The sequence below is a fragment of the Neofelis nebulosa genome, chromosome 1, assembly GCF_028018385.1.
Source record: "Neofelis nebulosa isolate mNeoNeb1 chromosome 1, mNeoNeb1.pri, whole genome shotgun sequence".
NCBI lineage: Eukaryota > Metazoa > Chordata > Mammalia > Carnivora > Felidae > Neofelis > Neofelis nebulosa.
The window spans coordinates 20389737-20415284 of NC_080782.1; positions in this window are offsets into that span (position 1 = coordinate 20389737).

Below are 25548 nucleotides of genomic sequence, written 5' to 3' on the forward strand. Positions count from 1 at the left end.
TAAAAATAAAAACTGATCATCTGAAAAAGTAAATTTCTCCCTCCTCCACAAAAATTATAGTTAATAAAAAATAAAATAAAATGAAAAAAAAACCTAATATAGTTAATTAGAAAAAGAAACAAAGGAAAATAAGTCATCCAGGAAAATAAAATAAATTATGTATAAAACAATTTTGTCAATATTTTCAAAATGTGAATAATATAAATATATTTGAGGGGCGCCTGGGTGGCGCAGTCGGTTAAGCGTCCGACTTCAGCCAGGTCACGATCTCGAGGTCCGTGAGTTTGAGCCCCGCGTCAGGCTCTGGGCTGATGGCTCGGAGCCTGGAGCCTGGAGCCTGTTTCCGATTCTGTGTCTCCCTCTCTCTCTGCCCCTCCCCCGTTCATGCTCTGTCTCTCTCTGTCCCAAAAATAAATTAAAAAAAAAAAAATATATATATATATAAATATATTTGAAGAAAAACAAAGAGTATCAAACATACTTAAAGGCAATTAGAAAGCTAAGTATATTGATGGAAGACAGCGGGAAGCATGCTAGAGAGTTTTATATTCACTTACCACCTACCACCCACACAAAATGAGAAAGTTTTGTATTATTTTTTTCCAAAGTCAGAGACCATGGTATACAATTTTATAAAAATAGCAAGAGCCAAGAAAGTTCTGACAAATCTCACACAACAGTATTAATGAAGAAATAATTTCAAAAATACTTCCAAAGTGAAACTATTATTTTTTAAGTTGATTTATTTATATTTGAGAGAGAGAGAGGGAGGGAGAGAGAGAGAGAGAGAGAGAGAGAGAGAGAGAGAGAGAGAGAGAGAGAGAATCCCAAGGATGCTCCACACTGCCAACAGATCCAAATGCAGGGCCCAAACCCATGAACCACGAGATCATGACCTCTGCCAAAGTCAGGTATTTAACCAATTGAGCCACCCAGGTGCCCCCAAAATGAAACTATTAGTGATTCAATTATAATACATGATGTTCAAGCTGTGTTAATTTTGAGTAGGCAAATGCATTTCATTAGAATTTGTGGTGATTTAACATATCATAGCATTAGTTTAAAGGAAAGTGTATATAATTATCTTATCACCTTATTATGCATATAGCTATGAAAATATTTTGATAAAGTTTAACATAAAAGGAAACTCAAAAAATAATTACATATTTTCATAAATGAGGAATGAATGGATAAATTGCTTCTTAGATTGCAACTGCTATGAGAAAGGCAATGCCTTTCTATGTCCATGCTAGCATATGCTCTGTAAGATCAGATTCATTTGACACTTTTCCACCTCAACCTCTCACCACCAGGCATTCCTTTTTTATCTCATGGTCTTCTCCAAAGTCTCATGAACCTGCTTGACCAAACTGGAAACACATTTTGGAAGTGTAGGAAAATCAATGTTTTCAGGGCAATAGTCAACCAATGGAAGATGGGAGCCATTAGATGAAGGTCCAGCTGGTGGTCCTCAGGATGGGCAATTCTCACAGACATTCCTTATACTTCCAAGTTGTTCAACGATATACTCATATCAGTTTTTCATTGTACCTTTTGTCACTCTTGCTGTTCCCTTACTTCCATCTGGGACCACCTCCCAAATTCAAACAAACAGATGGTGCAGGGGTTGGATCTTCTCTCAAGTCTTTGTCTCATATTTTGCTTTGAGAGAACCCAATCTACGACAATAGGTATAAGAATGATCTGTAAAAAGAGATCCTCATGATGGATTTCTGGAATTGAATCTCTTAGTGGGCAGATGGCAATAGATTCCCATGATTATTGGTGGTTATACATCCTATTACGGTACCTTTGAAATTACTACGACTTTAAATTTTAGTCTGTTAGACTAAGGAATAAGTGGAAGAGAACAATTTGGGTTGTCTAGAACCTCTAGCAGTCTTATATATTAGAGCAACAGTAATTATAAATATTGTATAATTGGCTGACTTTTGTCAACTGTCTTAAAGGCCTTGAAGAAAACAAACGGCCAATTCAGGTCAGCCAACTATTAACTCAAAGCATGTGGTAAAAACTAGAATGCTTCCATGACAGTGTTTACAGAGTCCCTATTCTCTTAAAGCTAGATGGCAGATTACTAAAAACTGGGCATGCAATTTAATATTCAGGTTAGCATAATTGCAAAAGGAAATGCAAGCCGAGCCACAACACAATCCCTATGGCAATCCCAACACAAGTTAAAAAGTATTGGGGTCCCTATACAGAGAATGGGGAAGTTTGATAGTACAAACCTCCAATCTTCAGGTTCTGAGAAAACTTAAGTTCAACAAAACAAAGTCCTCCTTCTTAGAAGAAAGCAGGAGCCTCACATTACATGAGACACACCTGAGCCAGGTGATTACTAAGATGATGCTCATTCCCCTCAAGTCCTGCCCATATTTTAAAAAAATGCTTCTGGACAGTAACCAGAGTCAGATTACTCCCTGAAAAGTTGAAAGGGCTTGCTAAGACGTGTTGACAGGAACCCATGAAGTGTGTGTGGAAGAAAAGGTTTAGAGTGTTTTTTAACAGAAGTGGTGAGTCTGACACAGGTAGTCACTTTCCTGTGACTCTAGACTTAAGAATCAGGCAAGACCACCAGGAGAGGATTCTAAAATTTAGCTGCTGAGATGGTCTTCATTGGATGAGGTGGAGATGCTGTCCCTATTTCACTAAGGCCATATGAATGCACTATTGATGATGATATTCAATGGCTCAGTGCTTTTTATCACGACTAGGCCAGAATCGGTAGTAGGAAATACTGCATGAAACTAGTATGCCCAGAGAGAATGGCTCTGCAGAATTCTTGAAAACCTTAGTCCAGGTGGTGACACTTGGTCATTCAAAGGTAGAGTGGATGTATTAACTGTACTGAGCAGTAAGACCAGAGTGACAAGCAGGATGCCTTTTCTGTAAGGATCTGTTGTGATATAAAATAGACTATGAGGGGTGCCTGGGTAGCTCAGTCGACTGAGCGTCTGACTTCGGCTCAGGTCATGATCTGGCAGACTGTGAGTTCGAACCCCACATCGGGCTCTGTGCTGACAGCTCGGAGCCTGGAGCCTGCTTCGGATTCTGTGTCTCCCTCTCTCTCTGCCCCTCCCCTGCTCATGTTCTGTCTCTCTCTGTCTCAAAAATAATTTAAAAAAACATTAAAATAAATAAGTAAAATAAAATAGACTATGATTTTCCTAGGGGTAAAATAGATAGCCAGCCAGGCTGCTTCTGGTGTAACAAACCAGAAGAAATGATGAATTGGTAAGAAGAAAACTGGCATTATCTGCAATAATAAAAAATCACAACTTCTCACTCACTTTGCCAGTCTGAGCTCATTCTCTGATCCAGAGCCCATCTGTTGAAATGGAGACTAGATAAACTTAAGGGAGGACTCTACAATGACACCACAAATGCAAGGAATAAATATTAAGATATCTTTGTCCAAAGAACCTATGAACATAGGTGACTTTACACGGGGGAAAAAAGACTATTGAGAACTTTGAAGGACTGTTGGATTCGAAGTTTGAGTTTATATTGACAGAAGCATATCCAAATTTCCTTACCAGTTAGACTGAAAGCTTATGAAGAACAGGTACTTAATGGACCCTCAATTGAAATTAGATTCCATAGTTATCTCTCCAGACCCTGAGTTCATAGTTGTAGTAATATCTAGAAGAGCCGGCACATTAGTTTCCTAATCTGTGTAGTAATAGTTGTTGTGGTAAGTCTTGCCAAATATAAAACCCTGAAGGTGGCCCCTTTCCTAGATAAGACAATAATTTAGAGATAATATTAATTCCAAAGTTAAATTAAAGAGATTATTCTCAATTAATGAATAGAAGTTCAAGGTCCTATTTCATGTTCAATTTACCTGTAAAGTCCTTTCAAAAACAGCAGACGGACCCATGACAGATGACAGTACACTACTGTAAAGCTAACCAAAAGAGAGTCTTACTTACAGCTGTTATAGTAGGTGTGAGATCCTTACTGAAACAGATTGATTTAGGTACTTTGTATGTGGCTAAAGTCTGGAGACTGTGTTCTTTTCAATTTCCATCACTTAATACGGTAACAACAGATTTATATTTATGTAGGACAAAGAGCACATTTTCTCCCATATCCCAAGTCCATGTGAATTTTCCTGTTCACTGATAAGAGAACAGACCAGAGAAGACTTGATTTTCTATACATTCTGAAAAACATCATGATGATCCATTAAATTGATAGAATTGTGTTAAATGAACCTGATAAATAGAAAGTGGCAAGTACCCTCCATGATTCAATAAGCTACAAGCCATGTGTTAGGAAAATTCCAGGGTTCAAAGATCTGTGATGTGCCAGGGAATCCCTTATAAGGTAAAGGATATACTTCATACCTTGCACATTCTACCACAAAGAAAGAGGAGCAGCACTTTGTGAACATCTTTGGCTGATGGAAGCAGCATTTATAGCTTTTGGGAATGCTGCTCAGACCCTCATATAAGGTGACATAGAAAGCTGAGTTTTAAAATTAAAAAAAAAAACATAATTCCAGTATAATTAGCATACAATATTATATTAGTTTCAGGTGTAAAATACAGCAATTCAGCAATTCTATATACTACTCAGTGCTCATAATGATAAATGTACTCTTAATCCCCTTCACCTATTTTCCCCTTCCCCCTACACATCCCCCTTCTGGTAACCATCAGTTTGTTCTCTGTAATCAAGAGACTGTTTTTTGTTTTGTTTTGTCTTGTTTTGTCTGTCTTTTTCTTTGGTTTCTTTCTTAAATTCCACACATGAGTGAAATCATATGGTATTTGTCTCTCTGACTGGCTTATTTCACTTAGCATTATATCCTCTGGATCTAGCCATGTTGTTGCAAATGGCAAGATTTCATTCTTTTTTATGGCCAAATAATATTCCATTATGCAAATATTCCATTATTTCATCTTTATTCATTCATCCATTGATAGAAACTTGAGTTGTTTCCATATTTTGGCTACTGTAAATAATGCTGCATATATTTTTTTCAAATTAGTGTTTTCATATCCTTTGGATAAATATCTGGGAATGGTGTTACTGGATCACACGGTAATTTATTTTTAATATTTTGAGGAACCTCTGCACTGTTTTCCATAATGACTGTACCAGTTTGCATTTCAACCAACAGTGCACAAGGGTTCCTTCTTCTCCACATCCTCACCAACACTTGTTTCTTGTGTTTTTGATTTTAGCCACTCTGACTGGTGGGAGGTAATATCCCATTGTGGTTTTCATTTGAATTTCCCTGATGATGAGTGATATTAAGCATCTTTTCATGTGTCATGTGTCTGCTGTATGTCTTCTTTAAAGAAATCCCTGTTCATGTTTTCTTTTCATTTTTTCATTGGATTATTTTTCTGGTGTTAAGTTGTAAAATACATACATATATATATATATATATATATATATGTATATATATATATACACATACGTATATATATGTATACATATATATATACGATACGTATATATATATATATATATATATATATATACGTACACACATATATATGTATACATATATATACGTATATATAGTTTGACAAATCAAACTAGTAATACTCTGTTGCATAAGGCATGGCCTTGACTCAGAACCTTGGTGGTTTGTGTCACAACTCTCCAACTGGGAGTTCCACTAAGGACCTTGGCGACTATAGTTACAAGTACCTATGGGACTTAAGAATCAGAGTAGCTTATACTGTAGCTGTATCTGTTGTAAAGTCCTCCCCCCATTATCCTCATGGGACCTACTTTAAAAATTCAGCCTTCTGAAACAACCAACAAAACTAAAAGACAAGCTACTAAATGGGAGAATATATTTGCAAATGACATTTGATAAATGGTATCATATATATATATACGTACGTATATATACGTATATATACATATACGTATATATACGTATATATACGTACGTATATATATATATACACATATACGTATATATACGTATATATACGTACGTATATATATCTGTATACTTATATGTATACATATATGTATACTATATATGTATATATGTATATATGCGCATATATGTATGTGCCTATATATACATATACATATGTATATACATATACATATATATACATATACATATATATGTATGTATATACACATACATATGTATATACATATACATATATACATATACATAATACATATATGCATGTATATGTATTATGTATATGTATACATATATGTATACGTATATGTATATATATGTACGTATATATGTACATATGTATACATATACTTATAATTACATATATATACACGTATATATACATATATACGTGTATATATATATACGTGTATATATATATACACACGTACATATATATACACATACATATATATATATATATATATGATACTAACCATTTATCAAATGTCATTTGCAAATATATTCTCCCATTTAGTAGCTTGTCTTTTAGTTTTGTTGGTTGTTTCAGAAGGCTGAATTTTTAAAGTAGGTCCCATGAGGATAATGGGGGGAGGACTTTACAACAGATACAGCTACAGTATAAGCTACTCTGATTCTTAAGTCCCATAGGTACTTGTAACTATAGTCACCAAGGTCCTTAGTGGAACTCCCAGTTGGAGAGTTGTGACACAAACCACCAAGGTTCTGAGTCAAGGCCATGCCTTATGCAACAGAGTATTACTAGTTTGATTTGTTGATTATGATTACAACATATTGATTATGTTGTGGTAAAAGCCCTAGTAGAGACTGACTGCTAGGGATTTCGGAACATCAAGAGATTGTGTGACACAGCTTCCCTCATGTACCCACCAGTAATGTATCTCATAGTGAAATCCCTTTGGGATCTGGCCATAGCATATTCAGAGGGCACAAGTGGCCTAGACCTTCATGTCATATACCACTGTTGCACTGGCATCTCTTCCCTTGCTCACACCTATGGAGGATACTTTATAATAAACTAAGAAGGGAAAGTTTCATACTTGCTTCATGGATGGGCTGACTGAATATCTTAGGATTAGATGATAAATGAACTGTTGCCACACATACACATAAGGAAAGTTGGCCTAAATGAGCTTTGGTAAAAGATATTACCCCAGTGGGCTGAGCTATGAGCTTCACACTGGGTTGTCCATTTGTATGAAGGGAGAAGCTTCTTGAAAAAACAGTATGCTTAAATTCCTTGGTAAGGATGAATACCTGGGCTGATTGCACAGAGGCCTGAAAGGCATAAATTTAAGGATCAAATGTTTAAAGTAGAGACACCTGGAAAAACCTAGGAGTTTGGAATAAATAGTGCAGATCTTTGGTTTTCTTTTACTTTAGTGCTTGCCTGAGATCATGCATAATGTTGGCCAACAATGAGTTTTCACCACTAGGTGAACAACAAGATTATTCCAGGGGACATCAGCCAGCCTCTGCCCTCATCCACTTCTGCAAATGGGCCCACATGACAGATCAGCCATGACAGCATACACAGGGCTATAAATGTAAGCCATAGAAAAGCTTTCCTCTCAAGACTAATGAATCTACAACTGATGCTAAATATCAAGTATGTCAACAGCAGAGATTGGATTAAGCCTTTGATACGGTTCCATTCCTTGTATAAGAGGAATCAAGAATTCAGAGGCACGCCAATTTTTGGATGCTTTTAATTCTGGAAGAGGCAGTGATTCGCCTTTACTGAAATTGACCCTTAATCCAAAAATGTGTGTTTTAATTTTTTTTCTCACATTGCCCTTGCTAATACCATAATCTGAGGACTTATGGAAAGTCTTAGACATCTACGTAATATCCCACATAACATCACTTGAAGCTGAAGGATGGATTTTATGGCAAGGGATGTGTTATAATAACCACATGACATAGGATCCTCTGTTCCAACAATATATCATATTTCTCAGAATCAGTTCTCCCAATAGGATGATGCTGAATCGTCTATTAAACAAAGGATCAGATAAGATCTGAAGGAAGGCATACTGAAGTGTTGAGGGGCCAGTCTCTATAAGACAATACATATCCTAAAAAACTGATAGTTATACACTTTGAAAAGTCCAGAGGTGGACATAAGAATGGCCAATGTTAACATGATGTTTCTTATGTCAGTAGACTTGAATCAAAAGAAGGATTTAATATAATGGAAGAGAAAATTGATCATCATTATGATGAAGAGCTGTGGTGATAATTTTCTCTAGTGAAGATTGTGTAGAATTCAGGAAATATGTGTTTCTGGTGCTAAGATCAAATAAACAATTATAGAACCAATTGGCAAGAAAAAGGCAACCATTCCTGGTTTCTTTCACCAGACAGGAAATCTAAGACAGCTGTTCTGCTGGCCAAGTATATGGAATAGCAGGAAACATGGTGGAAAAGAGATGAGCAGATTATCAATTTCTGCCTCAGGGATAGTCACACCAGCGGATGCTGTGGTTTATTCTCTAATATTGTAGTATTTTTAGAGCTTAGTGCCAGTCACGAATTTAAAAATCAGCGAAAGAATGGAATTACATGTGTTTAAGAGCAGAGTTAAACAATGAGAGCCTACACACTCTTGATATTCAAGATCAGAGCTCAGTGTCTCCCTTTGAGCTTCAGCAAAATGGTGATAGAGGGTTATTGAGAAGTTCAAACTCATGTTTATTCACTTGGAGATTAAAACATAATTTTCCTTTTTTTGTTCTCAAGGTTTTCCCAGAGCTGGGAATAGACTTCATGACAACATGGTCCATAAGAATAGCAAAATTAAATAGAAAGCAAGAAGACTGGAAATCGAAGTTGACTGATTTCAAAAACAGCCAAAATTAAAGTTGTATTTAGGATAAAACCAGAGAAACACTCACAAAAGAAATTAAACAAACTGCCTTGAAGTAACTAGAGCTTTATAGTGTATGTGGTCATCCCAGAGAAACACCCTTTACATTTTACCCCAAGTCAACTCTTCCCTAAAATATATGACCATTGTTTGTTCAAAACAGGGTTCCAGAATAAAATACATGTTCTATCTGGTTTATATAGGTCTTAGATCACATTAATTTATAGCATTTCTCCATTTCTCCCATTACCTTTCTCCCCATTCTATCTGTTAAAAAAATGTATATGAAGAGTTTGAGAAGATGACAGAGAAGGACTCTGGCCTTACCCCATCTTATGTGTGTAACTAAGTATCATCCACATCCAAGTCAATAAACCAGAGAGTGATTCAAATATTGGCAGAATAAACTCCACAACTAAATATAGAGAAGAATCTGCTTTTGAAAAGTTAGTAAGGTCAGAAAGGCAGAAAGGAGGCTGCCCACAGAAGGGAGGGAGCTGTGTGCAAAGAGAGCACAGAGTAATGGGCCTTTTCACCAGGAGCTCACATGGGGAAGAATTCAGGCCATCTGGTTTTCAAAGCCAAACCCAGAGAGGCTGAATTCTGTGAATTTATATAACCAGCAGGACTTGTAACCTGGAGCTTTAAAAGTCAGCTGACTCAGCAGTGGACAAGCCAATGGCTGGGTTGCTACCCTTAAGAAGACAGTAGCCTGTGCAGACAGACAACAAAAAAAAATGTCAATTTACACAATGCCTGGGGCAAAGAGGATACAGATATGTTCATACTGATTTCAGATTGTGTTGGGTGACTTTTCCAAAAATGAAGGAGCTGGTAGGTGTCATTTTCCTTTCCTGCCCCTCAGCATAAACATAGGACAATGTGCTGGAGGCAGGGCTACACAGACACTTGATACTTAACCTGCTAGAAGTGTGCTATGCATACAAGTTTTCTCAAGTACTTGCCCATTCCAAGCTAGTCTTGGCCCTGGGGTGAGGGCAATTAATTTTTTAAACCCATCCATATGCTTCACCGAAATACTGGATGAACAGTTACTGCCATGGACTCTGCCCAGATATTGCCCAGCTCCCATCCATTGTTACAGGCAGCACCCAACCTTGCACCCCATGCTGCCCTTTGGGGGCTTCAACATAGGATTAGTGGCTCTGTATAAATTTTGCTAATATCTTTGCCCCACTCTCAAGTTCCTCAGCAGACACACCCCCTCAGACCTGGCCTGCCTGGGACCAACTAACAACATAGAGAAAGAGCAGAGACCAAAAAGGCAGAGTCAGTGGAGATGACTGTACTGAAAGGAAAAGTGACTCAGACACAAAAGGAGGGTATAAACAACACACACAGGGTATCCTGAAGTGCCAGGTTCTGGTGAACAGGTAACACTGCACTGGAGGGCACTCTAGGACTTCTTCTTCATAAAGTCACTTCTTTCAAGAGCAGAAGGCAGAGCTGACTTTCTTAACACACAGAAACAGACACAGAGAAACAGTCAAAATAAATATGATGAGACAGAGAGATTTATCCCAAATGAAAGAACAGGATAAGGCTACAGTCAGAGATATAGGTGAAAAGGTATAAGTAATATGCTTGATAGAGAACTTAAAGCAATGATCATAGAATACTCACTGGACTTGAGAAAAATGTGGAAGACATGAGTGAGACCCTTAACACAGAGATAAAGAATAACAGAAGAGATAAAGGGCCCAATAAACAAAATGAGAAACATGCTTGACAGAATGAAGAACAGGAAGGAAGAAGCAGAGAAATGAATTCATTACCTAAAAAACAGAGTAATGGAAAGTAATAAAGCTGAAGAAAAGAGAAAAAAAAGAATTATGCAAAACAAGAATAGACTTAAGGAACTCAGTGACTCCATCAAATATAATAACATTTCTATTATAGGAGTCCTAGAAGAAGAGAGAGAAAAGGGGGGGGGGGCAGAAAATTTATTTGAGGAAATAACAGTCAAAAACTTCTGTAATATAAGAAAGGAAACAGATATCTAGATTCAGGAAGTACAGAGAACTCCCACAAAAATCAATAAAAGCAGACCCACCAACACATACTATAAACAAATTAGAAAAATATAGTGATGAAAAAATGATAAAAGCAGCAAGACAAAAGGAAACAGTAACTTATAAGGGAAAAACCATGAGGCCAGCAGATTTTTTAACAGAAACATTGCAGCCAGAAGGAAGTGACATGATATATTCGAAGTGGTGAATGGGTAAAATCTGCAGCCAAGAATACTCTATACATCACAACTATCATTCAAAATAGAAGAAGAGATAAAGATTCTCCCAAAGAAACAGAATATTAAAGAGTTTGTGACCACTACACCAGCCTTGCAAGAAATGTTACCAGGGACTCTTTGAGGGAAAAGTGACAGTATAAAGGTAAGAAACACAAAGGAAGTAAAAACAAAATGAGTATTTCTGTAAAAAATCAGCCAAGGAGGGGTGCCAGAGTGACTCAGTTGGTTAAGCATCTGACTCTTGATTTTGACGCAGGTCATTTGTGATCTCCCAAGCCATGAGATTGAGCCCTTCAATCTCTGTGCTGAGAGCTTGGAGCCTGCTTGGGATTCTTTCCCTGTCTCTCTTCCCCTACCCTGCTTGCTCTCTCTCCCTTTCTCTAAATAAACAAACAAACATTTTAAAAAATCAGTTGAGGAACTCACAAAATAAAAGAATATAAAATATAACAACATATATCAAAAATGTGAAGAGGAGTACAGAATGGAGTCAAACTTTAATGACCATCAATTTAATATAGACTACTATTTGCAGAAGATGCTATACACAAACCTAGTGGTTACCATATTTCAAAAACCACTAATAAACATGGAACAAATAAAGAGAAAGAAAACCAAATATATCGCTAAAGAAAATCAGCAAAACATGAGATAAGGACAAGAAAGGACCAGAGAAAATATCCAGAAATACCACAAAACAAGTAATAAAAGGCTATAAATGCATAGCTATCAATAATTACTTTGAATGTAAATGGACTCAATGATCTAATCAAAAGACACAGGGAATCATAGAAACAAACAAACAAACAAAAAAACCAAAAGTACAAAAAAAAAAAAAAAGACCCATCTATATACTGCCTAATAGATTCATTTTCGATGTAAAGACAACTGCAGATTGAAAGTAAATGGATGGAAAAACATCCGTCATGGAAATGGCTGTCAAAAGAAAGCCAGTGTAGCAAAACTTATATCGGACAAACCAGACTTTAAAACAAAGACTGTAACAAGAGAAAAAGACGGTACAATATAATATCAAAGGGGAAAATCAAACAAGATTATATAACAGTTTTAAATACTTATGCTTCCAACATGGGAATATATGTATATATGTGCATATATCCAGTAATAACAAATATAAAGGAACTAATTGATAATAATACAATAATAGTAGGGGAATTTAACACCCCACTTACATCAATGGACAGAAATTCTAAACAGAAAATTAACAAGGAAACTATGGCTTTGAATGACACACTGGGCCAGATGGATTTAACAGACACATTCAGAACATTCCATCCTAAAACAGCAGAATATGCATTCTTTTCAAGTGCACATGGAACTTTATACAGAATAAATTATATATTAGCCCACAAAACAAGCCTCAACAAATTCAAGATTGAAGTCACACTATGCAACTTTTCTGACCACAGTTCTATGAAATTAGAAGTAAACCATAAGAAAACAATCTGGAAAGACCACAAATACATTGAAGTTAAATAACATGCTAGTAAACAATGAATGGGTCAACCAGGAAATGAAAGAAGAAATAAAAACATACATGGAAGCAAATAAAAATGAAAACACAATAGTCCAAAACCACTGGAATACAGCAAAAGCAGTTCTAAGAGAAAAGTTTATACCAGTACAGGCTTACCTCAAGAAGCAAGAAAAATCTCAAATAAATGACTTAACCTTACACCTAAAGGAGCTAGAGAAAGAATAAACAAACCACAAAAGCATGAGAAGTAAAGAGATACTAAAGATTAGAGCAGAAATAAATGATGTAGAAACCAACCAAACAAACAAACAAACAAAACCAGTAAAACAGATCAATGAAACCAGGAAATGGTTCTTTGAAAAAAAATCAATCAAACTGATAAAGCACTAGCTAGACTTATTAAGAACAAAAGGGAGGGGACACCTGGGTGGCTCAGTCAGTTAAGCATCTGACTTTAGCTCAGGTCATGATCTTGCAGTTCAAGAGTTCAAGCCCTGTGTCAGGCTCTGTGCTGACAGCTCAGAGCCTGGAGCCTGCTTGGATTCTGTGCCTCAATCTCTCTCTCTCTGCCCCCTCCCCTGCTCGTGCTCTGTCCCTCTCTGTTTCTCAAAAATAAACATTTAAAAATTTAAAAAAAAAGAAAAAAAAGGGAAAGGACCCAAATAAGAAAATCACAAATGAGAGAGGAGAAATAATAATCAATATCACAGAAATACAATTATAAGATAATATTATGAAAAATTATATGCCAACAAATTGGACAATCTGGAAGAAATGGATAAATTCTCAGAATCCTGTAACCCACCAGAATTGAAACAGGAAGATACAGAAATTTTGAACTGACCAACTGCCAGCAAAGAGATTGAATCAGTAATCAAAAGACTTCCAACAAACAAAAGTCCAGAACCTGATGGGTTCACAGGTGGATTCTACCAAACATTTAAATAGTTAATACCTATTATTAACAAACTATTCCAAAAAAATAGAAAAGGAAGGGAAATTGTCAAATTCATTTGAAAAGCCAGCATTATCCTGATACAAAACCAGAGAAAGAAACCACAAAACAAGAGAACTACAGGCAAATATCCCTAATGAACATAGATGCAAAAATCTTCAACAAAGTACGAGCAAACTGAATCTAACAAGACATTAAAAAAATCATTCAGGGCACCTGGGTGGCTCAGTCGGTTAAACATCTGACTTCAGCTCAGGTCACGATCTCACAGTTGGTGAGTTCAAGGCCTGCATCCGCTTTGTGCTGATGGCTCAGAGCCTGGAGCCTGCTTTGAATTCTGTGTTTCCCTGTCTCTCTGCCACTGCCCTCCTTGCACTCTCTCTCTCAAAAATAATAAATAAATATTTAAAAAAATAGTTTAAAAAGATCATACACACACACACACGTACACACAACTCATTCACTGCAATGAAATGAAGTGGAGTTTATTCCTGGGTTGTTAGGGTAGTCCAATATTTACAAATCAATCAACATGATACATCACATCAATAAAAGAAATGAAAAGAACCATATGATTATTTCAACAGGTGCAGAAAAAAGCATTTGAAAAGTAAAACACACTATCATGATAAAAACCCTCAACAAATTAGGTTTAGAGGGAACATACTTAACATAATTAAGCCATATATGAAAATCCCACAGCTAACATCATGCTTAATTTGGAAAACTGAGAGCTTTTCCCTTAAGGTCAGGAACAAGGCAAGGATGTCCATTCTTATCACGTTTGTTAAACACAGTACTGGAAGTCCTACTCAAAGCAATCAGACAACAAAAAGAAATAAAAGATATCCAAAATGGTAAGAAAAAAATAAAACTCTCACTATTTGCAGATGATGTGATATTATATATAGAGAATCAGAAAGACCCTGGCCCAAAATTGCTAAAACTGATAAACAAATTCAGTAAAGTCACAGAATACAAAATCAATGTACAGAAATATATGTTATTATTAGTGTCTATGCACTAATAATAAAGCTGCAGAAATTAAGAAAACAATTCCATTTACAATTGCACCAAAAATAAGATACCTAGCAATAAACCTAATCAAAGAAGTGAAAGACCTATACTCTAAAAACTATAAACCTTGATGAAAAAAAAACTGAAGATGACACAAAGACATTCCATGCTCATGAAGTGGAAGAACAATTATTGTTAAAATGTCTATACTATCCAAAGCAATCTATACATTTAATTCAATCCCTGTCAAAACATCAACTGTATTTTCACAGAACTAAAACAAACAATTCTAAACTTTGTATGGAACCATGAAAGACACTGAATAGCCAAAGTAACACTAAAAAAGAAAAGCAAACCTAGAAGCATCAAGTTGTATTAGAAAGCTGTGATGAGCACTGGGTATTATATATAAGTGATGAATCACTAAATTCAACTCCTGAAACCAATATTACATGTATGTTAACTAACTAGAATTTAAAATAAAAATTTAAGCAAAAAAGAAACCTGTAGTGATCAAAATAGTATGGTACTGACATAGAAATAGACACATCGATGGGGCTCCTGGGTGGCTCAGTTAAAGATCCCATCTTGATTTCAGCTCAGGTCATGATCCCACAGTTGTTGAGATCAAGCCCTGTCAGGCTCCACGGTGAGTGTGGATCCTGTTTGAGATTCTACCTCTCCTTCTCTCTCTGTCCCCCACCTCAAAATAAATAAATAAACATTTATAAAAAAGAAATAGGCACATAGATCAATAGAACAGAAGAGAAAGCCAATAAATGAAACCCCCAACTATATGGTCAATTAATCTTTGACAAAGCAGGGAAGAGTATCTAATGGGAAAAACGTAGTCTCTTCAACTAACTGTATTGGAAAAACTGGAGAGCAACATGAAAAGAAAGAAACTGGACAACTTTCTTACACCAAACACAAAAATTCAAAATGGATTACAGACCTAAAAGTGACACCTGAGATCATCAAAATCCTAAAAGAGAAACAGGATATAACCTTGACATCGACTATAGCAACTTTTTCTAGATAGACGTCATGAGGCAAGGGAAACAAACAAAAGCAAAAATAAACTGTTGGGACTTCAAAATAAAAAGCTTCTGAATAGCGAAGGAAACAATCAATAAAACCAAAAGGCAACCTATGGAATGGAAGAAGATAGTATTTGCAAATGACTTATCTGATAAAGGGTTAGTATACAAAATATATAAGGAACATATAAAACTCCACACCTGGGGAGCCTGGGTAGTTCAGTAGGTTGAATGCCCCACTCTTCATTTCTGTTCAGATCATGATCTCCTGGCTCATGAGTTCAAGCTCTGCATTGGGCTCTGTGTTGAAAGTGCTGAGCCTGCTTGGAATTCTCCCTTTCCTGTCTCTCTTCCCTGACCCTGCTCATGCTTTCTCTCTCTCCCTCTCAAAAATAAATAAAGACTAAAAATACCCTCAAAACCCAAAAAACATATAATCCCTTTAAAAAATGGGCAGAAGACATGGACAGACATTTCTCCAAAGAAGACATACAAATGGCTAACACACTCATGAAAAGAAGTTCATCATCACTTACCATCAGGGAAATGCAAATCAAAACTACAATAAGATATCACTTCAAGATAAGAATGACTGGTAAGAATGACTAAAATCAAAAATACAAGACACAACATGTATTAGCAAAAATGTGGAGAAAAAGGAACCCTCCTGCAATGCTGATGAAAATGCAAATTGGTGCAGTTAATGTGGAAAACAGTATGGAGGTTCCTCAAAAAGCTAAAAGTAGAACTACTCTAATACCCAGCCTTTGCACTATTAGATATTTACTCAAACAACACAAAACACTAATTCTAACTCAAAATTATTCAGGCAACTCTTTGTTTATAGCAGGATTATTTAAAATAGCCAAGATTGGAAGCAGCCCAAGTGTGCATCAACTGATGAATGGATAAAGATATGGCCATAAAAAAGAATGAAATCTTGCCATTTACAATGACATGGATGGAGCTACAGAGTATAATGCTGAGTGAAATAAGTCAGTAAGATAAAGGCAAATACCATATTATTCCATCCATAGGGAAATTTAAAAAACAAAACAAATGAGCAAAAGAAAAAGAGAGAAAAAATAATCAAGAAACAGACTTTATCTATAGAGAACAAACTCAAACTGATGGTCTCCAGAAAGGAGGTGGAGGCGGGGAGAATGGGTCAAACTGGTGATGGGGATTAAGGAGTGCACTTGTCAGGGCACCTGGGTGGTTCAGTCTGACTCTTAAAAAAAACAAAGATGTTTGTTTGTTTATTTTATTGTTTATTTATTTTTGAGAGAGAGATAGAGAGAGGCAGCGTGAGCGGGGGAGGTGGGGGGAGGGTCAAAGAGACAGGGAGACACAGAATTCAAAGCAGGTTCCAGGCTCTGAGTTGTCAGCACAGAGAGCCTGATGCGGGGCTGGAACTCACAAACTGCAAGATCATGACTTGAGCCAAAGTCAGATGCTTAACCTACTGAGCCACCCAGGGATCCCTTGTTCAGTCTGATTCTTGATTTTGGCTCAGGTCATGATCTCATGGTTCGTTGTGGAATTGAGACCCCAGTTAAGCTTCATGCTGGTTGTGGAGACTGCTTGAGCTTTCCTCTCTCTCTCTCTCCCTCTGCCCCTCCCCCAGTCACTAGTGTGTGCTCTCCCTCCCTCTCTCTCTCTCTCTCCCTCTCTCTCAAAAGGAAAAAAAAAACAAAAACAAAAAGAGTGCACTTGTCATGATGAGCACCGGGTGATGTATGGAAATTTTGAATCACTATACTGTACACTTGAAACTAACATAACTATATGCTAACTAACTGGAATTAAAATTAAAAACCTAAAAAAAAAGAAACTGCATATGTCTGTGAATACAACTCATTTTCTACAAGCTACGATTTTCTTTTTATATAGTATAATTTATATGTGATATATATATATATCATATATACAATATATATAATATATTGCCCATATTTCAACTTATCGTTATGTAGAGATTTGATTATATTGAAGTTTTTGCTTTTATTTTTGTTGTAATAAGAGAGCTGAAAAGTATTTCTGTGTTCTATTGCAACATATCAAGAGGCACTCATTTTTATTTATCCCTCATTTAGTGATATTATCACTGATCAGTGGTTTCATGTAGTTTCACTGGGTCAACATTTCAATGACTGGGTTTAAAAAATAGTGATAAATATCCATTAATTCTTTAATATTAAAATATGTTAATTTCTAACTCTGGCATTCCTTTTGCATTTATTATTTGTGATTCCTCTGTTAAAAAATCATTATCAACTATTTTGATAATCTAAAACATAGCAAAGACAGACAAAAACTTGATCATTTCTCAATTTTCAGAAGAATGCATTGGTGCTCCAACAAACTCCTAAAGTAGTATTTTGAAGTGTTGTTATGAATTCAGAATAATATATACTTAAATTTATTAAATTTACTATAGTTATTTTTCTTCCTTGCTATCAGGTTGTCCCATCTTGTCAACGCAGACCTACTTTACATAGACACATAATATTTTATGACAAAATCTTCATATTTGTTGATGATTCTTTGCTTTCAATTATAACAAGATGACACAAGGCATGAAGCTCCATCAGTAATCCCACCAAGGAACTCTGGATCACTTTAATAAGAAACTGTATCTATGTACAATTACCTGGATAATAGTAGTGATTATTTTACTAGGTTATTCCTTGTTTTTAGAGCTTAGCAATAAACAATGCTAGGAAATAACACTTTAAAATTAGAGAAAAAATACACACTTAAAACACTTAAATACATAATTCCAAATTAACACTTGAAGAACGTTATTCAACTTCTTCTGTTTCATATATGTGTATTTTAACTCTTACGCTGACAATCTTGGTTCCTCATGACATTAACACACACACATGAAATCATACTAAAGGAAAGAGTATTTTGAGAAAATATTATTGATCTCTGTTTTCCACTACTTTCTCCCTGCTTCTAGAAGTAATTATTTTTATTTAGATTTTATCTTTCTACTGTTTCCTCCCTAAATTTTAACAAATGTTCATATATTTCTGTATATTCCTCTTTGATACTCAAAAAGATAGCACACTATATATACATTTACCCACATTGTATTCTTCATTTAACAATGTTCTTTGGAGATAGCTACTTAGAAAATTATAGAGTTCTTTGTCCCATTTTCCAGTGGCTTAGCATTCTTCTGGGTGATTTTGCATAGCTTATTCGACCAGTTTCCTAAGCAACATAATTTTTCCAACCAGTTACCCTAAATAGCATTTATTTCTGGTCTTTAACTATTCTGAATAATGCTAAAATGAATGACCTTGTCTGTAAGTCATTTCATATTTTTTTGCCAATTTGTTTTAGAATAGATTCCTCAAAATAGAATCGCTGGTTCAAAAGGTAAATGAATGCACAATTTTGAAAAATACTGCCAAATTTCGCACAAAGTGATACCAGCTTGCCTTCCCACAAAAACAACAACAAAAACAACAACAACAACAACAAAATTAAAATGTGCCTGTGATCCACAACTTGCCAAGTAAATGTATAATCCAATCTTTAGAATTTTACAAATATAAGAGATAATGAATGGTATTTAAATTCAGTTTTTTTTTTTTCGTATTACTGAGGTGGACATTCTTGTCACATGTGAAAAAGCCATTGGCTTTTCTTTTTTTTGGCATTTAATATTCATGCTATTTTTTTTTTGTCCTCTTGTTTTCAATGAATCAATTCTCAAATTCTTTAGAAATAATTTTCTATTTAATAAGTTACAATTTTATTTCTCAGTTTTTCATTGTTGTTCTTATTTCCTTATGGTGTTTTGGTATGCAGTGTTTAACATAATCAAATTTATATATCAATTTATATTGTTACTGAATTTTAAAATATTTATAAGATAAATTTTTGATTCATGCATTAAGAATTCACAGTTCGCCCATTTTTTTTCTGGAAATTATATGATTTGACTCTATATACATTTGTTTACCTGATCTATTTATTTGCTGATGTAGAGATGAGAAATTGATCTAGATTTTTTTATCATCAATGTAGTTGTCTCAACAACCATAATTTTTATAAGTCTTTTTCTCACTGATTTAAAATTTCTCATGACTCTGTACTGAATTTCCAAATACATTTGGTGTAATCCTGAGTTTTATTTATTTTTAATTTTTTTAATGTTTATTTATTGTTAAAGGAGAGAGAGACAGAGCATGAGCAGGGAAAGAGCAGAGAGAGAGGGAGACACAGAATCTGAAGCAGGCTCCAGGCTCTGATCTGTCAGCAGAGAGCCTGATGTAGGGCTCGAACTCATAAGCTGTGAGATCATGACCTCAGCCAAAGCCAGAGGCTTAACCAACTGAGCTACCCAGGTGCCCCAGGTGTAATTCTGAGTTTTCCATCTTTATTTCATTGGTATGTCAGTCAATTCACATGTTGATACTAAACTGCTCTGATTGTAGATGTGGTAAGTTTAAAACCTTGGTAGGAGTAAATACTCTTTTAAACATTTCTTCCAAATTCCACAGGCAGCTTCTCTAATTATAAACATTAAACTATGACATTTCCTGAAAGTGAATCAACTCATAAATTAACTTAGAGAGACTTTATATAATAATTATATTGACTTACTATTTAGAAATATGGTGTATCTTTATACTTGTTCATGTGTTTATATAATTTTAAGTAGTATCCTGCTTATATTCAATAAACATACTATAAAACACACACAGATAAGATACTATATTTAAAGAAAATAAATAAAAGACAAGGAACAGAATGATTAGAAGGAAATTTTAAGGAAAAGCATTGAGTAGAGAAAAAATATCAAGAGATAGAAATATCAAAGAAATGTTTAAATGTAGATATTGGGGCACCCGGGTGGCTCAGTCGGTTGAGCATCCGACTTCGGCTCAGGTCATGATCTCACGGTTTGTGAGTTCGAACCCCGCGTTGGGCTCTGTGCTGACAGCTCAGAGCCTAGAGCCTGCTTCTGTTTCTGTGTCTCCCTCTCTCTCTGCCCCTAACCCACTCGCATTCTGTCTCTGACTCTGTCAAAAATAAACATTAAAAAATATTTAAAAAAATAAAAAATTAAAAAAAAAATAAATGTAGAGATCAATATAAGACTGTAAATATATTATGATCTAGAATGCAAAAATAGTGTTAAGTCAATAATGTTTAGGAATAGGAATGAAATAAAATACCCAGATATATCTCTGTGACATTTCAGATCATCATTGACTTTTTTAATCTTAAAAAGCATTGAGTGCTAGTTGGTAGTAAAAATACAATACTTCAATAAAATGATATTAGACTTGAAAAAATTAGTATTAATAAAATTAATGGAGAAATTGGAGAAAAATTAGTTGATATCTTCCAGTTATAGCAAAAATTATTTTGAACCTATGGTTCCATCCATAGTCATTCAAATATCAATTGTGTGCAAAACAACATTAATATCGGTCTAGGAATGAAATTAATATTTACCTATTTCTTTTTTTTTTAAGTTTATGTATTACTTTGAGAGAGAGCAAGAGAGAGAGAGAGAGTGCACAGTGGGGGAAGGGCAGAGAGAGAGGGAAAGAGACAGAATCCCAAGCAGTCTCTGCACTAACAGTGCAGATACAGGGCTTGTACTCACAAACCATGAGATTATGACCTGAGCTGAAGTCAGACACTTAACCGACTGAGCCACCCGGGTGCCTCAACTTCCAATTTCTAAGTAAGGAAATACAAGTATTTCCCAGGCAAAAAAAGATGTAAGTTCATCCCAAGTTCAAAAAAAAATAAATTATAGAATAATAGCTTCACAGAAATTATAAATAACAGATTTGTATAGAAGAAACTGTGAATATTAAAGTTGGATGGCCTTATGTGTATGAGTGATAATTTAACAACTAAAAGAAAGTGTAAAGAAAAAAAGGAGAAACCATGTATTAAGGAGGTGGATGTAGCATTAAAATATTTTGAAGAATGGATGAAGTATAAGAAAAGACAATCTATTATACCTCAATGCTTAGGACACTTTCTTAATGATATTCATTAGGTGACTTTGAGATACATTCATTGATGTTACATGATTGTGCAGAAAATAATAAATCAAAATTCGAGTCTTGTTTATTTTATATTCTCAGAATAAACAATGACAAAATAGGTAAAGATAGATATAGGAAAAGCTGCTGTTAAATACATTGAAAATGCAAATGTAATGGTAAGGCTGACATGCTTGAAATAAGAGATGATAGAAAGGTAATCGAGAATGTAAGACTTCACATTACCTTATCCTCTCAGCATAGCAATCGAATATTAAGTTTTAGAATTTGTGGATGATAAAGGTCTTATTTATGAACTTTGTGATCAAAGGCACTAAAAGGACTTAAATCACAGATACACCAATAAAACTGGTGAAGAGATGATGAAGAAGGGAGATGGTTTCTCAGTTAAATTCCTCATTTTTGAATGAGGGAAGAAATTAAATACTGTTTAATTTTTTTTAAATAAGAACTAATGGTATGTTAGAATTCTCTAGCAAAAGTTATAACACTTAAAAAATAAGTAGTGACCCAGGGAGCGATCAGTATACAATTAAGAAGAGAAAGGATAAAGGATAGTGTTAGAGAATATTACAAAAACAAGATAAGTGTTAATGGAAGAGACATAAAAATATTCAAGGGGAAATTTTAACACCAATTTCTTTCTCAGTATTTTTGTTGGTGGATTAGTCAAAAGGAATGAGGGAAAAGAGGAGAAACAGATTCTTATTTTAGCATCTCAGTGAATAGGTGGCATGGTGAGGAAGAAGGGGGATGAGACAGGTTTGGGGAAGGAAGATAATATGATCAGTTATAAACAGGATTATATAGAGATCATGCAACACATTCACTTTCATGTTTTCAAGGTGAAGTTTAGATAAATAGGTCTGAAATTGGGAAAAGCAAACTAAAGTTGTAGGTAAAACTGTCACCTACATCTTAATATTTATTAAGAAGACTGTGTAGAGGGGGAGGAGCCAAGATGGCGGAACAGCATGGAAGCTTTTTGTGTGTCTCACGCCCATAAAATACAACCAGACCAACACTGAACCATTCTACACACCTAGAAAACTGATTGGAGGATTAATACAACAATCTGCACAACCTGAACCACAGAATTCAGCAGGTACGTGGCACAGAGAGCTGAACTTGGGGAGCAAGAAGCCCTGAAAAGGTAGGGACCCACTTTTGTGGGCAGAGAGAGGACAGAGACTGGGGGGGGGGAGAATACGGGAATGTCACCCCCCCCAAAAGCAGCTGGAGAGAAAGTGGAAAATTGGAAACAGCCGCAGGGAATAAACCAAAAAGGCAGAAAGGAGAAAGGAGAGGGTCTATTTTCCATAAAGACTAAACCAGGGGAGCACAAAGGCTGCATCTCCGCAGCTCCATACTTGGCGGTGCTCTGGTGGGAAGGGCGAATCCCCAGGAACAGAGTGGGGTCTGGGAGGTTCTCAGGCCACACGGGAAAAAAGCAGTTCCACTGCTGGAAGCACATTTGGTTGAGACTGTTGAAGCCACCTGATCCCAGCAGATCCCAGAAAGTGGCCACATTCACTCGTGCTGGGGCAAGGTCGTTAAGGGTGAAGTCTGGTGCCAGATGTGTGTTATGATTTTCCATAATCCCTGAAAAGCTGAGGCTACGCTGTCTCGCAAACATTTTCTGGGATAGGCTGGCACCTGGCTGCACTCTCGGGGCTCCGGCAACAATAGGGTCCAGTGGGCGTACCTGGGTGCAGCCAATATTCAGCCATTGCTCATTTGGCCACTGCTTGTTGAGACCCTCCTGGACAGGGGCGGAACAGGTCAAAGCCCCAGTCCTTCGGAAGTAGGGGGCCGGGGAAAACAGCCACATCTGAGACAAGGCTTGGGAGAGAGGTGCTGCATGGGGCCTGGTCAAAGAGAGTGAAGAAGCAGGGAGTGGATGAGAGCTGAAGACGGAGGACAAGTGCGTGATTGCTGATTGGGGAGAACAGACTGCGTGGCTGGGTGGTGCCATTTTCACCGCTCCCCCGCATACTCACCTACAAGCCCCAAAACAATCCACCCCAGTAGGCTAGCAGCGCCACCAAGTGGAGAGCGAAGCTGTTACACTGAGCCCTGCCCAACTGGGCCAAATTCCCTCTTCAAGAACATAAGTCTCACCGCCAATTTAATTTATGGACTATAAAGAGCTACATAGAGTGACTTCTAGGGGAAAATGAAGCAATTTCAGTCCTACTTCAATCTGTTAGCAGGTTCATCTATCCAATTTTCTTTTTTTTTCCTTTCTCTCTTTTACAATTCTTTTCTTTTTCTTGAATACAGAAAGACAAAAAATTCATTTTTATTTTCAATTTGTATTAAAAATATCTTTAATTTTTATTACTATCCTTTTTACTTTTGTGTAAATTTTTTCAAATTCTACTTTACTTCATTTTATTTTAGTCTACTTCAGTGTACTCACCTTTTCAAATTCTCAATTTCCTTTTTTTCCTTTTTCTTTTATCCTCTTTTCCATTTCTTTTCCTTTTCTTGAATGCAGAAAGAGTAAAACTTCATTTTTACTTTCTATTTCCATTAAAAATATTTTTATTTAATTTTATTACTATATTTTTGCTATTATGTAAGTTTTTTCAAATTCTATTTTACTTCCATCATTTTATTTTAGTCTACTACAGTGTATTCACTTTCTCAAATTTTCAAACGTTGTTTTCTTTTTTTTTACTCTTTTTCTTTTTCATTTCTTTTTTCTTAAATACAGAAAATGAAAAAAAATCATATTTATTTTTAATTTTTATTAAAAATATTTTTCTATAATTTTTTTCTACTACATTCTGTACTTTTGGGTATATTTTTTAAATTCTATTTTACCCCCATCATCTCATTTTAGTCTACTTCAGTGTATACATTTTTTAAAATTCCCAAACATTTTCCTCCCCCCCCCTTTTTTTCTCTAATCCGCCAAACCACTTTCAATACCCAGACCAAAACACACCTAGGATATAGCATCATCTATTCGATTTGTGTGTGTGTGTGTGTGTGTGTGTGTTTAATTTTTAATTTCAATATTTTTTTTATTTTAATTTCTTTTAATTTCAATTTTTCTACCTCATTAATTCCTTTTCTCCCTTCAAAATGACAAAACAAAGGAATTCACCCCAAAAGAAAGAGCACTAAGAAACAACAGCCAGGGATTTAACCAACACAGATACAAGCAAGATGTCTGAACCAGAATTTAGAATCACGATAATAAGAATACTAGCTGGAGTCAAAAATAGATTAGAATCCCTTTCTGCAGAGATAAAAGAAGTAAAAAATAGCCAGAATGAAATTATAAATTCTATAACTGAGCTGCAATCACAGATGGATGCAGCAGTGGCAAGGATGGATGAAGCAAAACAGAGAATCAGCGATATACAGGACAAACATATAGAGAATAATGAAGCAGAAAAAAAAAAGAGGGAGATTAAGGCAAAAGAGCACGATTTAAGAATTAGAGAAACCAGTGACTCATTAAAAGAGAACAACATCAGAATCATAGGGGTCCCAGAAGAGAAAGAGAGAGAAATAGGGGTAGAAGGGTTATGTGGGCAAATCATAGCGGAAAAACTTTCCTAACTTGGGGAAAGACACAGACATCAAAATCCAGGAAGCACAGAGGACCCCCATTAGATTCAACAGAAACCGACCATCAACAAGGCATATCAAAGTCAAATTCACAAAATACTCAGGCAAGGAGAGAATCATGAAAGCATAAAGGGGAAAAAAAGTCCCTAACATAAAAGGGAAGACAGATCAGGTTTGCAGCAGACCTATCCACAGAAACTTGGCAGGCCAGAAGGGAGTGGTGGGATATATTCAGTGTGCTGAATCAGAAAAATATGCAGCCAAGAATTCTTTATCCAGCAAGGCTGTCATTCAAAATAGAAGGAGAGATAA